Below are 16,043 nucleotides of genomic sequence, written 5' to 3'. Positions count from 1 at the left end.
TTCTTTCCTGTTTTCTTAAGAACCCAAACATTGGATTATTCTATCTTTCTCTTATATTTTCAACACACCACTCTGAAATGTATAGTTCTTAATGACTCTTCAACACATGTATTGCTATAGTTAAATTGCTTGTTTTAGGAAATCAACAATTAAAAATGGGGTTACAACTGGCGCAGGCAGTCTTTTTACTACAGAGGCTCTAGGAAAAGAGATCAGCTTTATCCAGAAATTACAAGTTCCTTGTTTGAAAGTAAAGATGGAACATTTCCTGAGACCTCTAGCAAAAGGCAGGAATGTTGGAGGATGTCAAACTGGACTAAGAAGTAACTTATTGCAAAATTTCTTCTTTCCGGGCCTGAGATTGTAGTTCAGTGGTAGAGTGCTTGCCAAACACTTGTGAGGCACTGGGTTCAATAAAAATAAATAAACAAAATAAAGGTATTGTATCCATCTCAAACAAACAAAAAAAATTTTTTTTAATTTCTTCTTTCCTTTTTGTTTATTGCCTGAAATCCCCTTTTCTGCCATTTGTCCTTTTGCAACTTCTGCTGGTTAGAACATAGGTTAGAATAATGAGACAGGAAATTATTTTATATCCAGATGAGAACTCTGTGTGCCTTTTCCCAAAGAGTATTGGATATAGAGGTTAAATATTTTAGCATCTTATTAGGTGTTTCATAGTGCTTCAGACTTATCTGAGAATTGGCCTCTCCTTCATTCTAGCATGACTGCTTTAGGAAAATGTATTGTTTCAAATAATACATTTACTGAAGATGATTCTTTGCACAGCATTTGATTCCCTATATCCTGTATATGTCTACCATTAGATCAAAGCTGATAATCTACAAATTAAGTATCCCTTATCTGAAATGCTTGGGACCAGAAGTCTTTCAGATTTTAGATTTTTGGATTAGAGATGCTCAGTCTGTATAATGATTTTTTGTGCCTGTTAATATTTATTTTTAGAGCAGCAAGGGCTATATTCAAAGCACAAAATGGGCCCCTGTTACATTTTCCTTCTGTCAATTTCTACTTTCCATTTCTGTGGAAAAAAATGGACAAGATATCTCCAACTGCTTCTTTCTGAGAGAGGAAGAAGTTGGTGGGTAGTAACCTGAAATTTTTATTCTCTATCAGGTGGGGCATGGACAGTTGAGGGTATTCAGCATCAGGGTAGTCCAGAGGTCCGTGGTTGCCATTGGTGGGTAACTGGACAAGTATACATAGGGTAGGATCATGCTAGGATAATAGTAAACAAGATAGCAAAGCATTACTTTTTTGTAAACAATTAGCACAAAAGCAGCTAGTATTTCTGCCAATCTCTGAAAACCATGAAGATAGTAACTCATTAAACTTTAAGGTGTATTGAGGTGTCTTACACCCAGACAAAGCAGGTTCCTGCTCAGGAGATGTGAGCCACCTGGGAAAATAAAATGTCTGAAGTAATCAGTAAGAAATACAGAGCTAAAGGTTAGAGTTTAAAAAGTGGAGCGTCTGATGGGTCTTCCAGTCTTATAGGACTGGAACTGGTCAACTGAAAAAGGGGAATACATCAAGGGCAGGGATAAAGTTCTAATGGGAGGAGTCTTATTTGGTGCTTCCTTCTTGGTATGGTAGGTCTTGCAGTAAACAGGTTGTTTGGTATTTGACAATCTGCACCTATCTTCCAGAGGCTGTCTGGCTCCAGGGAGTCACTCCCCTCTCCAGAGCTGAGTTAGAACCTGAGCAGTAGCTTAGGCAGGGGGGCATGTAATTAAGCATTCTCAGACCAGTGTATTCCTACTGGGAGTTCCTGATACCAGGCTTCCCTGCCTAATGGCTCCACCACTGCTCAGTTTACCCATGGCTCATAGATGTCTCTTGGCAAAGGTGGGATCTAACGTTCCATTGATTTGTAAGTGGAGGCCGTTTAAGGCTTTAGAAACATTAGCAGAGTTGTTAGAAACATAGACAGCATTTAGTTGCTAAACTCTGTCACATTTAATATGCTTAATGCCAGTTTTTATTTTTCATCCAAAAGAAGCCATGACTTTTTAAATGATAGAAACAGTACAAATTTTAAACCAAGATGTAGTTACCCTTTTGAAACACCAGAAAAAGGTTCTGGCTTTCAGATATATACATTGTTAATTCTATTGTAGCATTTCCTTACTTATAATATTCTTAACTGTTATTCTCCAGGGCTCAGACAGCATTTTCTCTTAACACATTTGCTTATGACATGACCAATTCTGTATCCTTAGCTTCCTTACTTGTTTCATTAATCTCTGCGTCTTCACTCTTTTCTTGTACCAGTTGGAGTCTGTGTGTTTTCTTCAATGTTTGAGAAAGCTTCACCTTGAACTGTGAATTTCTCAGCAGCTGTTAATGTGCTTGCCGAGGTAAAACTTCAATCTTGGCTTTCCCAAAAACTATATAGGTATCTGGATCTGGACTCTTACAGACATCTGGTTTTGTGATGACAAAGAGGATATTCTTAGATATTTTTGGATAGTCATTCTAATAACCCAGCCTATCAAAGACCCAGTTTGGACATAGATTTCTGTGCCTTCTTTTCACTTTCTGTTTTGCTTTACTGACTGATTCTTCATCGATAGCATTTAGTTTTTATAATGGCACAGGTGTCCCCTACCATGAATATTTTAAAATGAGCTAATATTAGCTTAAACAGCAGCAAAACTAAAATCTTAGTCTGAGGGTAGCTTCAGTGATAAGAGTGTGCACCAAGAATGTAGAAAGCCCTGGGTTGAATCCTAGCACCACTTAAGTAAACAAACAACCCATTTTGTTTTGTGGTATAGGGAATCAAACCCATGGTCCCATGCATGCTAGGTAAGTGCTTTACTACCGACCTATATCTCTAACCCAAATCCTATGTTTTCAAAATTGAATCTACACCAAAAGAAGATGTCCTTCAATAAACCAGAAAAAAATACCTTATTTGGGGGACCTGTGCTCTGCCAAAAACAAAGAGAAAGTTAATAAACCTGACCAACTGTCAGATTATTAGGTGTTCTTGAACTTCCTTTGAAGTCCCCATGCTTGTTTTTAATCAGCATTAGGTAGATTATGCTTCTAATTTTTCGTTTCATGGAACATTTTAGAGTATTGATTTAATATAGAGGCAGAAGATCCTTAAAAATGTAGTGTGACTAACTTATTTCTTCCTCAGGCTAATTCTGTGGATCTGCAGTATTGGAAAACTCCCATCCATCACTCTATTGGCTTCCATCACTGAATTGACCACAGTTTTAGGGTACCTTATTTAGAAATGCTTATTGTTCTGAGTAGATGTTAAGGTGATAATGCCCTAGTTAGAATCTTTTTTAAAATTATATGGACAGTTTAGAAGCAGAGGATTTTGTATTGAAGACTTAAGTACAAGAGTTTTTTCTATTGCAAAGCTGATCTTTGGTCTTGGCTTTGGAACATATTTCATCTCCTTCTGCCCTCTTAGGCACCAAAACAATTGATTATTCTATTTTCTCCATATAGTTCTTAAATTCTGCTGCTATATTGACAATTGTTGGGATCTTGGTGATGATACCTCATCATGTCTGTCTTGGAGTTACACGCCACTAGTTGCCCTCTGTCTGATGCTGGCAAGTTGTCCTGAGATCTCCTTTTGCTGTCTCCTCTCTGGATCTTCAGCTTTTTGTATCATATGTCTTCTTTTTTCTTAGTACCTTCTTGAAAAAGGTATAGAAAGTAAGCTTTTTTGAGGTACTGTATCAATGAAAACGTCATTATTCTGTGCTTATAGTTGGGTATACAGTTAAAGGTTGAAAACTGTTTTTGCAAATGTCGGAATCCATAATCCATTGTTTTCCTGTTTCCTATATGGCTTGAGAACTCAGAGCCATCCTGGTTCTTGGATTCTTGTATCCGATTTCATTTTTTGCTTTTCGTTTTTAGAAATTATGGACTATTCTTAGTATACCCTTGGATTTCTTGGATTACTTCTTCCTTTTGTTTTTCTCTTTCTGGAGCTCCTTCTATTAATATGTTGAGTCTCCTGGTCTGGTTTTAAAAATTTCTTTTCTCTCTCATTTTCCATTTTTGTTATTATGCTCTATTCCTGAGAGAATTCTTCAACTATTTTATTGAACGTTTAACTTTTTTAAAAATTGTTTTATTGTCTAATTATTCCTTTTTGTTCCCTAAATCTTCCTTTTTTATACAAAATTTCTAAGGAATATGACTATATATTGACTTTTTTAACTCCAGTGCTATCAGTAATACAGTTAACTTTCAAGTTACTTCTGCTTGTATATGCTTATATGGTATCTGTCTTAGTTTGAGGTAGGATTTGTCAAATTGGAGCTTCACTGTAGGTAATCTGGTAGACCATTTATGGGGGAAACCCCAGTATTGATATTCTTAGCTGGTTCCTCTTGAACTTGTCAAACCCCACCCCACCCCCTCACACCCCCTTCACCCCCCTTCACCCACCTCACCCCCCCTCCCCTCACCCCACCCCACTCCCACTTCACCCTACCCCCCTGCCCAATATACACACCCTCCCTGTGCTGTCTTCTGAAGTCACTTCTTCAGATCTCTTTCCTTGGGTTGTTTTCTGAAGAACACTTCCCTGACCTGGTTACTCCTCCCAACCATGAAAATGGTTTATCTCATCTTTGTAGCACTTAGTATAGTTACAGTTTATTTAGATCTATGACTACATGATGAGTACCTCGTCTCCCATTTACCTATACTTTGGGAGTGAGAATGGAGCAACTATTTAGGTGCCTAGCATTATAAGATACTACAGGTGCTTTAAAAACCATTATTTATTTAGTTTTTATAATATATTTCCTAATAAATTTATTTATTAAACTTATTTAACAGATCAACCTCAGAGACTCAGTGACATCCAGTTATTATATTATAGCCAGGACTTAAGGTCTCGGTGTTCTTTCCTAGACACTCTGGTGTTTTCTTACCCCCATACCATTCCTTGTTAGTAAAAAATAATATAATAAGCAGTAGTATATAGTGAATATCATGAATTCTGAGAGAATTATAGAATAAAATTATTTGTTGAACATTGCACATCCCTCCTGTTCTAATTATTCTTAAAATGATGATCATGCCTCTATCTAAATATAAATATTTGGACAGCTTCCCCAAGGCATACTTTTTATTCCTTAAGCAAGTATTGATTAGAACAGATACTAAATATATATTGCTTTGTGTCTGTATATTGTCAGGCTAGTGTTTTTTTTTTAACTTCAAACTAAAATAAATAAAAATCTATTGCTAAACCATGTACCTGAGATAACCAGTTTAATCAGATCTATAGAGAGCAACTTAACTGGCTGCTGGAAAATGAGATAGTTGTTCCTTAAATGTTCTTTTGAATAACATGATCTTGTAAAATATTTTTCTTTTTTTAAGAGTTCATACAATATTTTCTTTGTGGTTTGGATGAAGAAAAATAAGAGTAGAAAAGATAGCATTAATCAATCTAATGAAAGACTTTAAAAGCTTAATAATATTGGGAGCTTATTTCTAGACAAATGTTTTTTGTTCTCATTGAAAGTTAAACATGTCTGGACTAGTTGATAATTGGGCAAAGTAATTAAAAACTTTATCTGACATATAATATCTAGAAAATATGATAATTTGGCATATCTTTTGCAGACTCTTTTTGGGGGGAGTAGTCAATAAAGAGAAAAATATTATTGGTGCTCAAGTCCCTTTTCTGGCTTTTCTAGCTAAGCATTAATTATTCCAAAAAGTCTTCCTCATTCATATTTAGATTGTATAGCTCTCATCTTTTTTATTTTGAGTTCTGGCTTTTCTGGTATCTCTGCCATCTCTAGCTGGTATACTTCTCTTTCATCTAGTAATACTTTTTCACTTAATGAATTAGCATGGAAGTCCCCAGATTTCAAACTTGGCTTTCTGCTTCTCTTGTTTTACATCCTTTTTGAAAGTCCCTTTTCTTAGGGAGAATAATCATTTACCCAGTTTCTGCTAATACTATACAGTTCTTAAATCTGTCTGCAATCTTGTCCTTAATGTTATCCATATTTATTATGCTTTATCCATCTGTGACAGAAACTTTTCTAAATTAGAAGCAGTTCATTTCCTCCCTACTCTCCCCATGGTTTCCACCAGTAATCACCCCATCCTAGGGTTCAGGTGATGAGTACTCTCAATCTAGCTTCCAGGGCTTACAAACTGTAATGTCCAATATGGCAGTCCTTAGGTACATTGTGACTATGTAAGTTAGTTAAAAATGAATAAATTTTGGGCCCAAGGAGGGTGAAGCTGTGGGATTAGGTTGAGGGGGCAGGCCCAAGTGTGGACGAGGCCAGGTGGCTGTTTTGAGGCCCTACTGTCTCTTGGCATTTGCCTCTTCAGTCCTGCCATCTCTACAGCTATCACTACCAAAGGATCATCTGCCCTTTGCTGTGGACAGACAGACACACACACACACACACACACACACACACACACACACACACACACAGCAAGTAATAGTTGAATAGGAGAAGAATGGCATTGAAACAGATTTCCAGCAACAAGTGCTTTGGGGTATTGCAGAACATTTTGAACATGACAGTGTTGATCTGAACTGCAAAATGAAATTTTCTGTCTACTTACCACCAAAGGCAGAAAGTGGAAAGTGCCCTGTACTACATTGGTTGCCTGGTTTAATTTGCACAGAACAATTTTATATCAAAATCTCATTATTATCAGGCTGCCTCAGAACACAGCCTTATCATTTGCTCCCAGATACCAGCCCTCATAGCTGTAATACTAAAGGAGAAGATGGAGAGATGGGGTATCCGCACTGATGGCTGGGTTTTATGTGAATATCACTGAAGATTCTTGGAAAAGTAACTATAGAATGTACTCTTAGGTAATGAAGAAGCTTCCCAACTCATAAATACCAGTTTTTCAGTGGACCCCCAGTGGATGTCTATTTCTGGCCACTTTATGGGAGGTCAAGGAGCTCTAATTTGTCCTTTGAAAAATCCTGGAAAATACAAAACTGTGTCAGCATTTGCTCCAGTTTGCAACCCAGTGCTGTGTCCATGGAGCACAAAAACCTTTAGTAAATATTTGGGAACAGATCAAAATAAAGGAAAGGAATATGATGCAACCCATCTTGTGAAGTCCTGTCCAAGTTCTCAGTTGGACAAGGGAAAAATGACCAGTTTCTTCTAGATGGACATTTACTCCCTGATAAGTTCATAGCTGCCTATATAGAAAAGAAAATTTCTATTGTTTGTAGATGATAGGAGGGCTATGATCATAGCTACTACTCCATTGTAACCTTTATAATCAATCATTATGCAAAATACCTGAATGCATGAAAACTTCTGATAAGAGAATCTCTTCAGGATTATAAAAGTTACAGAATTGCTGAGGAAAAATATTTTGAAACATTGGATTTCATGGTGCCAAAAGAACTTCATTCTACACTTGAATCTCCTGAATAAATATATAAAATCTGAAAAAAAGAATAAATTTTAAAATTCTTTTTATTGTCACAGTAGCCATAGTTAAAGTGTTCAGAAACCCATGTGGCTAGTGACTACCATATTGGACTGTGCAGATGTATTTTCATTGTCTCAGAGCGCTACTGGACAACAGTGCTCTGGAGCTTAGTTTTTACTTGTTTTTCTTCCATTGTGACTTCTTCTGTCCACTATCAACCCTACTGACCATTTTTCTTGAGCTATAATTACATTCTGTTATTTCAGGAGTAATTCCATTTTCACTTGTACTCTAGACCTTTATTTATACCTTATAATAGAACAGAAGTTGGAAAACATTTTCTATAAAGGGCCAGATAATATATATTTTAGGTTTCTGTGTAGTAACCACTCAACTCTGCATTTGACTTTTTACTTGGTGATAGGCGCTTGATGATACAAAAATGAATTGGATATGATCCATGCCATCAGTGAGCCACAAATAAGAAGGTTATGATTCTCTGGAGCAGCTCTCCAGGGGCTTATGGAATATGACACAGTAGATCCTTTTCCTGCTATATTGATCATATTAAGCTTGGCTCCCTGTGACACAAAGAGAGTCTTTTGCCAGTCTTATCAAACTTCAAAAACAGTTGTTTTAAAATATTTTTAGGAGTCAAATATTTTCAGACTCGTATATGGAATCTTTATACATAAAGCAGATGAAGGGGAAAGCTATTTGTTTGTAAAGCTTGAGAGTGCATTCCTCTTTGTGTGTGTTTCCCACTCCTCTCACCTGCCTGTGCCACTTCCCTTACTTCTTTCTGTGGTTCCTGAGGTGTTGTGCTGAATACTACAGTTCCTTGAAATATAGTTTGGAAACAAATGTTCTAAAAAAGGATATTCCAACTAACAAATTTCTTGTAAAATTTTAAGTTTTATCTAGATGATCTTCATTCTAGAGTTTACCAATTAATCTTTTAAAAATGTAAATTAGAACCTAGTAATCTATACCCTGCAGTGGCCAATTCATCAGAACGGGCTTAGACATTGTAGCTTGTCTCTGAGTTGAGTATCTTTGCTGGAGAATCAACAGTGAGTGAGGGATACTGAAGCTGAGCATTCATGGAACTATTTAAGAGAAGCATATAGAGCTGGGTTGTAGTTCAGTGGCAGAGCACTTGCCTAGCACATGTGAGGCACTGGGTTCAATCCTTAGCACCGCATAAAAATAATTAAAGGTATTGAATCCATCAGAAAGAGTAATATATAGGGTGACAAGAGTAAGAACTTTGAAGAAATTAACTTGTTTTAAAAAATCTGTTTTGGAGAAGTATAGTTAACATACAATAAAATGCAATGGTATGTCAAATCCATTTCATGCATTCCCACTTTGAATCTCTTACTTCCTGTGTTACTACAAGCTAGAGAAAACTCTCTGCTCTTAAAGGGCTAGTGTGATTATGTTAAACCTACCCAGATAATCTTTTTTTCTTGCCATTTATGATAACACAATCACAAGAATGATATCTCATCATATTCACTATGTTTTTTGTGTGAATCTGACTACTCTAAGTATCTCATATAAGTAGAATTATGGTTTATCCTTTTGTGTCTGGCTTATTTCACTTAGCGTAATGTTTTCAAGGTTCATCCATGGTGTAGTATATGTCAGAATTTCATTATTTTATAAGGCCGAATAATATTCCATTGTATTTACATACCATGTGTTGTTTATTTATCTACTGATAAATGTGTGTTCCTTCTGCCTTTTAGCTATCGTGAAAAATGCTGTATGAACATGGAATATGTATTTTGAGTTCCGATTTTCAGTTCTTTATACACACACACACACACACACAACACACACACACACACACACACACATGTATTTTTTGGTAATGGGAATTGAACCCAAGAGTTCATGTTGTAGCATGTATTACTATTTATTCCTTTTTATGATTGAATAATGATATACCACGTTTTATTTACCCATTCATTAGTTGGTTAACATTTGGATTATTTTCACTTATTAACTATTACCTATCTGTCTCTTTATTCTCATCTCAGATCTCTCCCTTTACTCTTTACCCTTCAATGAGGGACTCTCTTTAGTTTCTCAACCATACCAATCTCCTTCCTATACCAGTGCCTCCTCACTATCACATTTACTTTTTTTAATTAACTTTTATTTGTTCTAATTAGTCATACATAACAATAATGCATTTTGATGCATCATACATAAATGGAGTATAACTTCTCATTCGTCTATTGTGCATGATGTAGAGTCACACAGGTCATGTAATCATATATGCACATAGGGTAATAATGTCCAATTCATTCTACTGTCATTCACATTCACTTTCTTAACTCCTGTTTTCCTGTAGCGCTGGGAATCTAACCCAGGGCCTTACATACACTAGGCACACTTTCTTAAGTCTTAGGGTTCACACATAGTTCTAACCTATTTCTGTAGGAAAGCCTTTCTCAAACTATATTACATTCCTCTATTTTATATTCTCCTAGCATCAGGTTTTTAAATACTTTTTTTAACTTGTAATTGTATACTTGATTATTTTTTTTTACCTCCTGCCCTTAGTATGCTACAAATTCTTAAAAACAAAATTGTGTTTTCTGCTCACAGCTGTATTGCTTGAGCTTAGCATAGTACCAACATAAGTATCTGTTAAGTATATTAATGCATGAATCTATTTGTGGTGAAACCTATCAACAGTACAGAGTTTTCATCTAATCCACATTCTGTTAAATCTTGTTCACAATCAAATATAACATACTGCCTAAAGAAGAAAAGTTTTAAAGCAGGCAAGTTTTGTTTGATTCCTGATTTTATCACTTAAATAGTTTTGTGAACATAGGCAAATTATTTCCCTTCTGAAAGCCTCAGATAACTAGTATATAATATGAAGCTGCTAGTAAGTATCCTAGTTGCTTTGGGAGTATTCAGGGAGGTAAAGTATAATAAGCATTTCTACCTCGACCCAGTATACAGTAAGCACACAATAAATATAAAAGTATTATTCTCATATTATTATTATAAGGTGCTTAGACATTTATGAATTCAGAAAATTTGTTGAGAGTCTACTAGTACCTGGTACTCTTCTGAATATTTAAGATATACCAGTGAAACAAAGACAGACTTAATAAAAAGTACACATGGATCACTCTGTATATGTCAGGTGCTCATCTAAACTATTTACTACCAATTTTCTGTGAATAGATACTATTATCATTATCCCTATTTTATCAAAGAAGTAATGGAAACAAAAAAAAAGATAAGTATCTTGCCCAGGTTACACAGGCAGCCAGGCAGTGACACAGCTGAACCATGGATTAAACCAGCCTACCTCCCATGTACTTTCTTCTAACCACTTTGCAGTACTACATTTTGTCCAGGGTCATTTCCACTAATGCCTGATGAATGAGGATATTTCATTTCTTTGGCAGATCTACAGTCTAGTAACTCTAAATATTTAAAAAATAAATGAAGCCAGGCATAGTGCACACGCTTGTCATATTAGAGACTCTGGAGGCTGAGGCTGAAGGATTGCAAGTTCAAGGCCAGCCTCAGCAACTCCATGAGATCCCCAGCAACTTAGCAAGACCCTGTCTCAAAATAAAAGTTTAAAATAATTGTGGAATTATGGATGTGGCTCAGTGGTTAAGTGCCCCTGAGTTTAGGCCCCAGCACGATAGATAGATAGATAGATAGATAGATAGATAGATAGATAGATAGATAGGATCCATTATGGTCTCATTTTGTTTAGACTTTTATTTAATCTATGATGACTCTTGGTGATTACCTCTACCTTTTTACATTGTGAAGGTATTTGCTCAACCATCTTTTCCAGAAGTTGATAGGAAGTCATGTTATCTCTGTCATCTTTATGTAAGGCACATTTTTACTTAAAAAAGTAAGGGGAAAACCTTAAAGTTTATGTCCTTGGTTGACAATGATTGAAGGAAGAAAATCTCAAAGTATAAATAGAGTCATCACTTAACTTATATAAAATATATTCTGTACATTTTCCCAATTTTACATTGACTGTCAATAACCTATACCAGTGATTATTAAGTTTTGTGGGTTTTTTTTTTGTCTCAGACCTCTTTATACTCCTAAAAATCATTGAGAACCCAAGGAACTTTTATAGATGTGGGTTGCTTAATGATACTTACTGTGTTTGAAATTTAAATTGAGAAATCTTTTAGACACAAGAATGCCTAGGTACAGATTTCACTAGCTGTCAGAGTGTCTATTGGTCCTCACCTATTTTCTAGCCTCTGTAAAACTCCACTACGTGCTTGTGAGAGGATGAAAGTGGAAAATGCAGATGATGTCTTAGTATTATTTGAAAATAATTCTGACCTTACACATTCTCCCAGCTGACCCTTGTCCTCACCTTGGGTAACTTCTGCCATATACTAAATAATGTTATTACTGTCTTCAGCTAGAAGAAACTCCTAACACTAAAATTGAAGATCTGATTGAATGTGATTGAATGTTTCAATAATAGTACTTACTAAGGACTACCTAAATGCTTTAGATGCTTTTAGAGATGGAACAGAATCAGCCTCTTACTGCAGAGAGCTTAGTATTTACACATTGAATTGAAATGCAGAGGACAAAGTGTTAAGTGAGATGCTCTTACCTTAGTACCACTTGCAATTTATAAACTGAGTTGCATAATACCATAAGATATATTTGACTGCTTGTAATTCTCTTAACATATGATTAAACAAAAACAACAGCATATTTAGAGATATCAACTTTGCATTTTGTTTAGGGTAGCTTACTTAGTAACTTGCTGGAAAGATTTGGGTAAATAGAGAGCAGAGAATATTGCTATCCTCAAGTCTCTTAATATTCAGTTCTCAGAAGTGTTTATTTCTCAACTACACATACTTCCTGTACTTAAAACAGGACTAAATGCACAGTTCAAAATGACCTGGAAAAACCTAGATATGATATACCCATAGAGCAGCTAAGAATTAGAAAGGCAGAAGCTTTATATTTAAACTGGACATTGAAGAAGAAAAAAAGGATCCAAAGTTATTGTATTGAAGATGAGAAGCACCAAGTGAGCAGTGCTAAGACACCTTCTTTATGTGTGTAGTACCTCCCCATTCCTAGGTCATCTTGTATCCCCTGTGCGACCAGCCAAAAGTTCTTTAGATCAAAGTTAGGAAAAAATGATGACAGAAGTGCTTGTACCTCCCTCCCTAAGCACACTTTACTCTGCTTTGACCCCCATATTTCTGATTGGCCTTCATATAACTTGGGAATTCTTATTATCAGAGTATATTTCAAAAGCAGGGATTTTTTATTATCCTCTTTATATTATGCTCTTCTCCCACACCTACCTCAATATTATCAGGACAGAACTTTTTTGGTGGTTACAGAATGGGGGATAATATTTTTATTGGAAATCTTTTCAGCTTTAAAGGAATAGGGATGGCAAATTGATTTTAGTTTATGTGCCTGTTATAATAAATTAATGGCATCTTGTTAGTATACTGTGCCAAGAAGTACTCTGAGATTCCCAGGCCAGCCCCATTAGCAATCGTGGTCTTAGCTTCTGTTGATCATCATGCGATTTACATAATCTGTAGATCTCAGTTGAAACAGGGACTGACTTTGATTGCTCCTTTCAGGAAACACAGAAAGTTACTGGGAGCAGATTCTTTGAAATGGCTGTGTGCAGTTTATTGCAAGCAAGCCCATGTTTAGTGTGCCCCTGACTGTGACTGTGGGAGCAAATCTAAATTTACAGTCTTGATTGTTAATCTCAGAATGGGCTGCGTCTCTCTGATGTATAAAGACTGTAGAATATATGAAATGGAAGAATAACAATTAAAATAAGATTAAGATTTCAAAAATAAGCGAAGAGTAGTGATAGAATTTTACAGACTAGTTAGGCCTATGAATCTCAAGTGGCTGGAGCGTCCCAGCTTCTAATAGTAGAAAGATTCACAACTCTTGTACATATATGCAAAGGGTTACTATGAGCCTGCATCATATCCTGTAGATGTGCTGAAGCAGAAAAATAACTGGACTAATCAAGTCCAGTACTCTTACTTTCATAGGTGGCATCCAGGCTAGTTGTTTCAGTAGGCTAGAATGTACTTTTATAAAAATAAGATTCTGAATTGCTTTTTTTAATCAACTAAAAACTTTATTCCTTAGGGAGATTTGGTTGAAGACAATTTTACTTAAATTTTGTCACTTTTAAGTGATTATACATAAAACATGGAAGATTTAAGAGACCATTCTCTGAATGGTGGGAGTTTTGTTTTATATTGATTTTTTTGTCACTTTTAAGTGATTATACATAAAACATGGAAGATTTAAGAGACCATTCTCTGAATGGTGGGAGTTTTGTTTTATATTGATTTTTGGGGGGGCGGGGAGGGCATTAGTGGGGGTGGAATGCCAGGCCCCTATACCACTGAAATACATCCCCAGTCCTTTTTATTTTTTATTTTGAGACAAGACAGGGTCTTGTTAAATTTCTGAAGTTGGCCTTGAACTTGTGATCCTCCTGCCTCTGCTTCTCAAGTCACTGGGATTACAGGCATGTGCTGTCTGAGAACAAATTGCAGACTTGATGCCTCATCATCTCTAAATACTCTAGATGTTATCACTTCCAAACAAGGCTATTCTACCTAACCATCCACATTAGGGAATCAGCATCATTATATAAATATCATCCAGTTTACATATCAAATCCAAATTCTACCAAATGTTCAAAAATATCTCTTTCTGGTTAATTCAATTGCGTAGCTCTTTAGATTCCTTCCATCTGGAAGAGGTTTTTTTTTTTTTTAAGTTTTTTAGTTTTTATCCTGTCTTTCATAACTTTGACAGTTTTAAAGTATACAGCCTCCAATTCTGTTGGGTGCCTCTCAGGCCATGCATTCTTGGCAAAAATATCTCAGAGAAGATACTGTGTCTTCTCAGTATACCATATCTAGAGGTGTATAAATGATATAATCACCTGTCTCATTCCTGGTGATGTTACTTTTGATCACCTAGTCAATTTGGTATCTGCTGTGTTTTCTTCCACTATAAAATCATCTTTTTTCCTATGTAATCATGTTATATCTGAATGTGTTTCACAAAAATACATAAGTAATGGTATTCGAAGATAGTCTTGGGGAGGTGAGTAAGTCATGAGGGCACAGCCTTCATGGTGGCTTTCATGCCTTTGTAAAGCCTGAGAGAGAGACCCCTCGCTCTTTCTACCATGTGAGGACACAGTGAAAAGGTGTTGTCTGTGAACCTCGGAGTGGACCCTCACTAGACACTGAGTCTGCTGATGCCTCCATCTTGGACTTCCCAGCATCCAGTAGGGTGAGAAGTAAATTTCTGTTGTCTATAAATCTTCCAGTTAATGATATTGGTTACACAATCCAAACAGACCAAGAAATAATATTTTGTGAGGAAACTATGCCAATTGTATTCCTCATCAGACCTCCACCTACCAGCCCTAGCATGCTTTAAGTGAACCTTCCTGAACTCAACCACTTTTATGATGGTTACCAAATAAAGTAATTTTCCATTTTTCATCATTCCTTCTACAATTTTTAGTTGGAACTCTACTATAAGGTAGAAGTTTCTTATTCTCCCCCTCTCATCACTTCATGCATTCATTCATTTCTTAATCATTGTGTTCATGGATTTCTATTTTCTTTCATGGATTGAAATTTGTTGCTCTTATTATTTATATTTATATTCATAGTGTCCCATACACAACCAACAGGAATCTCTTTAAGCTGACTCCTGTCCTTTACTGTGTTCCCATCATTCTTTCTTTCTGGTCTAAATGTTCCAGGCTTATTGTGTACTTTTCTTGTACCATTTCTGGGAAATTATTTATGTATACACTATGATGTTATGATATAAAATATATATTTGATCTCTGCACACATGCCACCCAGGTGTTTAAAACCCTTGAGACAAGGGCACTAGGAGAATCTTTTGTTCTTGTATTTGGTCTTTTTCCCCAGTTCCTGACACAGAACTTCTAAATCTTTTTCTTAGGTAATGGGAGCATCGTTTGTTCCAATGAGACCATTCTTGGTGGGCTCCTGGATGGCCTCAGGATAGGAGATGGTTGCCCAGGGAACCGACCATAATTAGAAAGTTGGAACTTCTAGCCCAACTTCCCTGGAGGGGAGAGGAGCTAAAGATGAGTTGATCACCAGTGGCTAATGATGTAATCAATCTTGCCTATATAATGAAGCCTCTATAAAAACCCAAAGGAGGGGTGGGGGTGTAGCTCGGTTGGTAGAGTGCTTGGCTCACATGCACGAGGCCCTGGGTTCAGTCCCCAGCAAAAAACACACACACACACACACACACACACACACACACACACACACACACACACGGAAAAAAAAGGAGAGAGTTCAGGGAGCTTCTGGATAGGTGAACACATGGATGTTCCTGGCCAATGGTGTGTTTAGAAAGGACATGGAAGCTCCACCCCTTCTCCCACACTTCATCATATACATCTCTTTCATCTAGCTATTCATCTGTATCTTTTGTAATAACTTTTCTAATAAATGCACAAATATATGTAAAGTATTTCCTCA

General features: G+C 36.3%; 1 protein-coding gene and 1 pseudogene across 5 annotated transcripts in view; both read left to right on the top strand.

Moving 5' to 3' along the window:
• Positions 1-16,043, top strand: part of Fchsd2 (FCH and double SH3 domains 2) — a 274,587-nt gene that overhangs the window by 153,219 nt on the left and 105,325 nt on the right. The window lies entirely within an intron of this gene.
• LOC101969951 (S-formylglutathione hydrolase pseudogene) lies at positions 6,502-7,783 on the top strand (annotated as a pseudogene).

The sequence above is a fragment of the Ictidomys tridecemlineatus genome, chromosome 4, assembly GCF_052094955.1.
Source record: "Ictidomys tridecemlineatus isolate mIctTri1 chromosome 4, mIctTri1.hap1, whole genome shotgun sequence".
Taxonomy (NCBI): domain Eukaryota; kingdom Metazoa; phylum Chordata; class Mammalia; order Rodentia; family Sciuridae; genus Ictidomys; species Ictidomys tridecemlineatus.
Note: the sequence above shows the minus strand (reverse complement) of the source record. Positions and strands in the feature narration are given on the sequence as shown.